The sequence below is a fragment of the Pinus tabuliformis genome, chromosome 3_1 (assembly GCF_031772625.1).
Source record: "Pinus tabuliformis cultivar Carrire ecotype Pingquan chromosome 3_1, CPIR1, whole genome shotgun sequence".
Classification (NCBI taxonomy): domain Eukaryota; kingdom Viridiplantae; phylum Streptophyta; class Pinopsida; order Pinales; family Pinaceae; genus Pinus; species Pinus tabuliformis.
In genome coordinates this window covers 351,530,901-351,539,801 of record NC_142301.1, presented here as the reverse complement: position 1 = coordinate 351,539,801, position 8,901 = coordinate 351,530,901, and the positions used below count along the sequence as shown (strand labels likewise).

General features: G+C 35.0%; 1 pseudogene; it reads left to right on the top strand.

The window, feature by feature from the left end:
• Positions 1-8,008: 8,008 nt before the first annotated feature.
• LOC149187165 (uncharacterized) lies at positions 8,009-8,634 on the top strand (annotated as a pseudogene).
• Positions 8,635-8,901: the final 267 nt, after the last annotated feature.

Genomic DNA, 8,901 nt, shown 5'->3' with positions numbered 1-8,901 from the left:
GATCAAGTACCTCTTACTCATCACAGGGCGAATCTCATGAACCAAGTGTCAGTTTGGAAGCTTCCTGGGCAGTTGACACCTTGCAGAATGACTGTGCCACTTGGCCAATCTCACCCAGCGCAGGTAGCCTTCATTAGATTTGACTTCCAGCGCAGGTACAAGGAGGAGCAGTTGCATTCCAGCGCAGATGCTCAGTGGAGCAGCTGACATGATCCAAAATAAGCCTGTTTTTGAGTGTTTTCAGGTGGAGAACTGATGGGAAGTGTTGTGGTTTGCTGACCTTGTTCTTCTAGGGGTAAGAACAACATGTTTAGGGACTGAGGATCCCTGTAATTATTGACTTTTCATGCTCCATGCTGCGAGCCACAAATATGTCTATAACAGGTCTCATTCCTCAATCTTCAGTTTTGAGCTCCTAAAATGCACAATTTTTCAATCACCTAGCCTCATGTCCTTCCAGTACTACGCATTTCACAATTTTAATGCTCAAGCTTGGGCCTTGGCCTCCAAAACTACACAATCATGCTTCTATCTAGGCCTAAACTACGCATTGCGCAGTCTCATACCTCAAGCCCAACCCTTGAGCTCCTGATTTGTGAAATTACATATTCACCTGGCCTCCTTTGCCTTCTATAACTGTGTAGTTGGTTGAAACAATGTAAAACCCCTCAGCCTGACTCAATGACTCCCAAAACTACGCAATATTTTTGCTCAATCCAAGCCTGAACTACACATTTCACAGTCTCAAGGCTCAAGCCTAGCCCTTGATACCTGAGCTGCACAATTGTGTAGTCACTTAGCCTCTCCCTCAGCCTGCCACCTGACTCTGGCTCAGTCAGTGGATCATCATGCAACACCTTAGATTAAGGGTTTATCGAACTGATGTTGTCTTTTCATGAGTGAATTGAAGATGTAGGAAAATTATAATGCTATGGCAACATGATGAAGAAGGAGAAGGAGAAGGAGGACATACTAGAAGAAACATATGGAGCTTAAGAGATAATACGATCATCAAGCGAGAAGATAAAGTAACACTAGATTACAACATAAGATCAAAGATCAAGGCCACATGAGCACTCCATCTAATTCAGAATGATTTGGAGGGTGGATATGAAGAACAAAGTATATCCCTCATGAAGATAAAGCATTGCACATCTATTTTTGAAGAAAGAAGGAAAGAAGTAGCAAGAAGGACAGCTTAGTACTACCACATCATCATGTAGTCCATGTCATCAGTGTCATTTCATGTCCTGCCATGAGTCCTCATATGCCACATCATTATTGTGGATTATGTAATTATTTATTCAAAATGTATTGTAAAGTGGAAGTCCAAAGGACACATTCAAAATATGAAGATTCATGTAGGTCGAAAAGTCATAGAAAGTAAAACAGTCATTGGGTAATCAAAGAGTCACAAGGAAGGTGAAGCATCACCTCTTGGTTATATATACACCCTCATTATATGAGCAAAGGAATTTTCACCTTCTCTCATCCCACAAGGCATTAGAGAGACCAGTTGGTTATTTTGAGGAGCAAGGAGTGGCTACAATGCTCCACTATTGGAGCTAGTGGTGTTCATTGTGTACATGTGTCTTGGAACTTTTACTTAATATCATAAGCCTTATGGCTAACATGTTTTCCATGCATGGATTTAAGAATTTTTGTAAGATTGTTCTGTGAATGTTTGTAATTCATGTTTTCTTTCATTTGTGCTAAAGTAGTTGAACTATTTCAGTTATTTTAGTAGTTATCATATTGAGAGTTTGTCATAATGGTTATTATCATTGTCACATTCTCATGGACTACTCCGCTAGATATTATATAGATCTTTCTTGTTGTATTTGTTGCAATGAGTGTCGAATCTTTGTGGACTATTATATTGGATGTTGAATGGATTATTCTTGTTTATGTGTGTCTCTACTAGGGTGGTACTATTACCTCTCTCTTAGAGGCTCACTTCTCTTCCCCCTCCATAGTAAAATAACTTTGACACACATACGACCAAACACTCACCAGGCACACCCCTTTTCTTTTCGAAGGCACATTTTCACTCCTCTCTCTTGTTGATAGTTAGAGCCAAGGAAAATTTGTAAGAATACATGGCAACTAGGCCAATACTGCAGACGGGACTCCTATTCCATACGGTGTGAGATCTAATTTTGACTCCACCTCTGGGAGACCCCTTGGTTGAAAATTTCCAGCATCGTCAATAGGTCTTCATGAGTTTGGAATTTTATTTTTGGAATTTATTAGATATTCATTCTAATTTGATGATATCTTGAATGAAGATCTAGCTTTGTGAAATAAATTTCTCCATGTATTTCATCTAATAATTCATCAATGAAAATAATGGGAAATTTATCTTTAACAGTTAGATTATTGAGCTCTCTATAATCTAAACACATACACCATGATCCATCCTTCTTTTGCACCAACACTACTGGAGAAGAGAGAACTTTGGCTATGTTGAATTATACCTGCTTCTAGCATTTTTGTAACCATAAGTTCAATTTCACTCTTCTACCCACATGGAAATCTGTAAGGTCTGATGTTTGGAGGAACACTTTCAAAAATCAAGTGAATAGCATGATCATGATCACAAATAGGTGGGAGGCCTTTGGGAGTCTCAAATACCTTAGAATGATTGTCAAGGATTGTTCAAAGATCTTTATAAATGGATGGCTTAGATGTTTGAACATCTAGTGAGCATAATTGTGCAATTACCCCTCATTGTTCCTTCTTTAAAATATTTTTCATGTCATTAGAGCTTAATATCTTCCCTGGTTTCCCTGTGATGTCACTTAATTCAATTTCCCTTCCTAGAAAAATTTCAATAAAAGTTCTTGAAAACTAAAAGCTAGTGTCCCCAAAGATTGTAACCATTGGACTCCTAAAACAACATCAGCACCACCCATTGGAATGGAAAACATTGGACTATTCAATACATATTCACCCATGGTTAGATTTATATTATGGAAATTTATAGTTCCTCCATTTGCAACCATCACTTGAAACTCTAATGTTGGATATATAAATCAATTCAAATCCTTGGCTATCTTACAATGAATAAAATTATGGGTACTACGTGAATCAATCAACATTATTACCTTCTTCTTCTTCTTGATATATGCTTCTAAATTGAGAGTTTGAGGCATGGTAATTCCTACTAATGCATTACAAGATATGGTCAGATTCATTGCTTCTTTTTTAACCTAGGGGGTTGGTTCTTGTTGTATATCTTCTTCTTTTGATGTTTATTGTTCCTTCTTTTCCTCCTCTTCACAATCTATGCAAAATAATCTCTTCTCAGCACGCCAATTATGACCTTTAGTGTATTTTTTATTTCAACTATAACAAAACCCTTTTTTTTTTTCCTCCAGTTGTTGTGGTGTCAACCTTGTAAGTTGTGGGAGGCTAGGAGCAACAACACTTCCATATTTATGGTTTTGAGTGGTATTCCTCCTTGGTTCCATAGTTTTGCTTTCAATTTTTCTTTCCACCTTTGACAGAGGTTCCCAAAGGCGAACCTCATGTTGGAAGTTATCTTTTAAATTCATTATGAAGACATCAGTTATATGCTCCTCTGGAATATCAGTTACCTTTGATATTCAATATTTGGAAATACTCAATGTGCTCCCCAACTGAACCCTTTTGTTTGGTATTTATCAATTGGATAAAGAAGGTATTTCTCTTTGTATCCTCATAATGTGGTATCAATTCCTTCATAAAAATTGTCCAAGTGACAAGTGATTTACAAGAAAAAATTCATTGATAGCACACAAATTGATTAGGTTCTAAATATAAAGATGTGATGTGTACTTTTTGTGTGTGTTGCACATCATGTAGATCAAAGAACTGCTCCATCTATAACATACATGTTACAAGATCCTTGCCATCAAAATTCCTCCCAAATTTAGAGTCTCTAAAATCATGATTCACGGTCCTTTTTTTCTTATCATCAATTTCAAGGAATACCTTATCACCATTAGGAAGCATTTCTTGTAGCAAAATTGTGAAACATTGATTCAAACCTTCCATTGATGCTTTTACACCATCCCTCAAATCTTTCATGTTTGCATTTACTTTTGCTTCTAAACAATCCAACTTAACATTCATCGCTCCCAATTCATTTTTGGTTTCCCTTTGTGAGAGTGAAAATTGTTGCACTTGGTCTCATAATTTTAACATATCATGTTGCATGTCTTCTTCTTCATGCATCATAGTAGAGATTTTTGAGGGCCTAATGGGTGTAGAATTTTTTTGTTGGGGAGGCATTTTAGAATCAATTCATGATATCTATGCTTCGCTATTCCCTTTGAATCACTTCAAACTAATTTTTCAAACAAAAGTTATGCAACTTTAAAAATATGTACCTTTTAAGAGCTTGATTTTAAGCTTGTTGATAAGGTTTACCTTGAAAGTATTGTATCTCTATTATTTCAGCCTCCCAAGGTATTAAATTGGTATTATCCCTTTATGTCTTTTATCCAACCCCACCATTTAGACTAGGATTGGATCTTCAATATGAAGTTATTCCAAATCTCCCATGATGAACTGATTATGGACTGGTTTCATAGAGCGAACTTGTATGGTATGCCACATGTCATTGTTTTAGCCTTCATCCCTCAAAATGATACAGGAAAACTAAATTCTATGAACTTTCAATTATTTTTTATGAAATTAAAGTCCAATGATCGATGTGAAAGTTACGAGGATTTTGCATGGGACGCTTGTTTGAGAGTGAATTCTAGGGCATGCAAAAACCCTAAATTCCTTGGACCATATCTCTGAAAATATAGTGAACCAAGGCCTGAAATTGTAACCAAATGGTCATCAATATTTTTCTTTAACTTGGTATCAATTTCATGGTTTGAAGCTTCATAGAAAAGAAAAGAAAGAGTTATAGTGAAAATTCCATGATGATCCATTCGAAGCAAAAAAACCCTAGGACCCAGAGATATGATACCAAATGTTATGTATCCAAATCAAAATAACATTGAAACATAAGAAAAGATAGATAAATGACTAGATAATAATCCACTTTGAGGGGGAAACCTCCTTTTACATCACATAAATGAAAAAATATTGGATGATTCAAATGAAAAACCTCCTTGGTGTATAAATGGCCAAAATATAATTAGGGCCTACATAACAATAATAATGCAAGGGCACAACAATAACAATATGTGGGCTAAGCTAGTATTATAGGGATCTAACACAATATGAGTTGTCAGACCACTATATGTCTAAAACATATCGTGGCTATCAGATTAGAATGCAACTAATGCATATTAAAGAACACACTAAGAAACATACTTTTACCTAATAGACATATTAGACCAAGTTGAACTTAACTAACTCCTTAGTGTTTAGATATCCTAACAACTTTTACTTATTTTCATGAATCCTAAATTTAGGATACTATCTATTTTTTGACATAAACTTCTAATATACTTCTATAATGATAACTATTGAATTTTTGGATTGATCCAAGAATTAAATCCTAGTTTATGAAATCTGCATATTGATAAATAGTGTGGTGGATAATGTTTTGTACTATCTTGATCATAATGTTGGTGTGGAACCTCTCAAAATGGAAGCAATGCACGAATTTTTTGTAGGTTTTGGGTCCTTTCTTATTAGCCACTCTTTTTTTAGACTTAGATTGCTGGGCCTTTTTATTTTTTGACCCAACATGGTTGATGGAAATACCCTTGGTGATATTATACTTATGTAATTTTATTAAACTTTAAGAAAATTATTAAAAAAAAATCCTGGGAAAAGAAAAATATTTTTTATAAATATTAATGTAAATATTCATTCAGAGAACCATAATAAGAATATGGGTAATTATGCATAAGAATAAAATATAAAAAATAAGTAAAAAAAAAAGTATATATTCATTCTAGATATCATTCATCTCTATGAGAAGAACCTTATTTTCCCATAAAATTAAAAAATGAAAATAAAATAAAATAAATCCAAGAAATATTTAAACTTATATATGGCTAGCTATTTTTTCTAAAGTGAGAATATTATATTTATTTCTAGACAAATGTTTAGTGTTCTTTCTGAAGTGGAGTTAGGTTTTACATCCATAACTTGCAATTCATTACTCAAGTGGAGTCTATTCAAGTTCTACATGCATTTATTGGAGTTAAATTACTAAGTGAAGTCAACTTTTGCATGCATAGGTTGTAGTTCACTTACTCAAGTGGAGTCTAGTTCTGCATGCACCCCTAACACATTACTCCCCTCATGCATGCTAACTTTGAAACGTGCATGGCCACTTTAGTGAGGTGTGTTATTCATGCATGCATTTTAGTCCATGAGATTTTAGCTTTTACATTAGATTTTAGCTTTTTCATGACTAGTTAACTAAGGTTTGTTATGCAACCATGCAATATAGTCCACTTCACCTATAGGTGGCTAGATAATTGAGACTAATGAGTTGTTTATTAGTGTTTATCAATATGCATGTAAGCATGGCTAGTTAATTGAGACTTAGCATTTGTTTACTAGTGTTTAGTTATATGCATGTAAGTCCAAACCTAGTGGACATTAATTCTCTCAAGCAAAATAATTTTATATTCATAAATTATTTCATTCACTATAATTGTATCTAAAATTTTCAATAATATTAATTTATACATAATTATTTATAATAAAATATATTTAAATTTATATTATTAATAAATTTTATATTTATAATGTCAATAACAAAGCTTGGAATTACTATTATATAAAAAAATTGAAAGAGTGTGAGCTAACCACATTTCTCCCAACCACTCAAATTACATCCAATTAACATATATTTTACAACCCTATATATATAATCTTTAAAAAAATTCCTCACCATAAAATTCCCCATTATTTTTACACTAAATTTGTTCCTTTTGGAACTATTCACCTACCAACTATCATCTACCCTTTTTCCTATTGGGTGACATATGTCTCAATGATACACTAGTGACATTTGTCCTCAAGGTATGTTGATACTTACTAGAATCCTGGTTCCAATGGAGCCTCCAGAGGTCTGTGAATATCATGGTGCATGAAGGTATTTGAATATCATGGCGCACGTTAAATTGATAAGTTCACCATGTTACTATTACACTGCGAATACCATGGCCACGTGGAATGATTGGTTGGAGGTGATTGTATTAATTCCCATAAGGGTTATGTTTCGTTGTTGTATTATGGTTATGTATAATCTTTGGTCAAAAGACATCTTGTCACTAAGGTGAGGGTTTGAAAGTGGTATTGCAGTCGGGTTTGAAAGTTTGATTACAATCATTGAGTTAGTAAAAAAAAGCGGGCTTGATAGTGGGATTGTAGTTATTGTAGCTAAAATCTACATAGGCACAAATTTTCTTATTCTGCTACAATGTTAGAAAAGAAGTTGTACATTTGAAGCATTGAAGCCATGTTGCATGACTAAAATATATTGGAATTTGATACTAGATAAAGATACACTATTGGCACTCACACACCAAAATTACAAGGCAAGCAACTATACCCGAGAAATGGAACACTATAACACTATTTATGAAAAAAAATTGGACGCACTGATAATCTTCTTCTATTAAGTGTTGTATACTACCAGCTACAAGACTCTGACATGTGCATTGCCAAGAATTAAGAGGCTTTAATGATTAATTCTCAATTTGCAGAGTGATATGGAAATATGGCTAATGCTTGGAAGGAAAAAAGAAACATTGGTTTGGCAATTCAATTCTACTCAAATTCTATTAAGTTAAGACCAAATTTTTGTGATGTGTGGTCTAATATCGCTAATATTTACATGCGAAAAGGAGGGTTATCAAAAGTAGCTAACTATTGTCATCAAGCATTGCAGTTTAGTCCTTGTTTGGTTAATGCTTACACGAACCCTAGTAATATGCTCAAGGCACAAGGATTAACTCAACATGCATACTTGTGTTATATGGAGACAATGCAAATATAACCAAATTTTGTGATTGCATGGTCAAACTTGGCTGGCTTGTTTATGGAAGTATGGGATCTCCAGAAAGCCCTTGCATATTACAAGGAGGCAATCAGGTTGAAGCCTAATTTTGCAGATGCTCATTTGAACCAAGGAAATGTATTAAAGGATGTGGGAAGGCCTCAAGATGCAATTTTGTGCTATCAACGAGCAATCCAATTGCGTCCTGACTATGCAATTTCCATTGGGAATTTAGCCAATGTTTTTAAGAACGAGGTCAATTGGATTTGGCAATAGCACATTACAAACAAGTTATCATCCTGGACTCCACTTTTTTGGAGTCATACAATAACCTGGGAAATGCACTGAAAGATGTTGGGAGAGTGGATGAAGCAATTGCTTGTTACCGGTCCTGCCTTCAACTTCAAACAAACCATCCTCAAGCTCTTACAAACCTTGGGAATATTTATATGGAATGGAATATGATGAATATGGCTGCAAACTTCTATAAAGCGACGATAGCAGTTACAACTGGTTTGTCTTCTCCATATAGCAATTTGGCAACAATATACATATAGCAGGGTCATTATATGGAAGTAATTGCTTGCCATAATGAAGTTATCAATATAGATCCTACGATGGTTGATGGTATTGTTAATAGAGTAAATACATTAAAATATGTGTGTTGACTTTGTGGGGCATGACCCAGGTTCAGCGTTAGTCATCCAAACAAATCCCTACACTACTAGCCTTTTCGGCATCAGCCCGCGGAGCGCAGACTGAAGTCTCACCCGAAGTAGTATGGGGGATGTTGGAACCAAGTTTGCGCACCCCAATATGGTCGTGATGTCAGTTTATACCCCCTTCCCCTGCTTTCATGCAGGTTGTTAAGCCTTAGGGCTTTATCGATCTACCCTTTATTCCGCCCTTCAATACCTACGTGAAGGTGTACGATT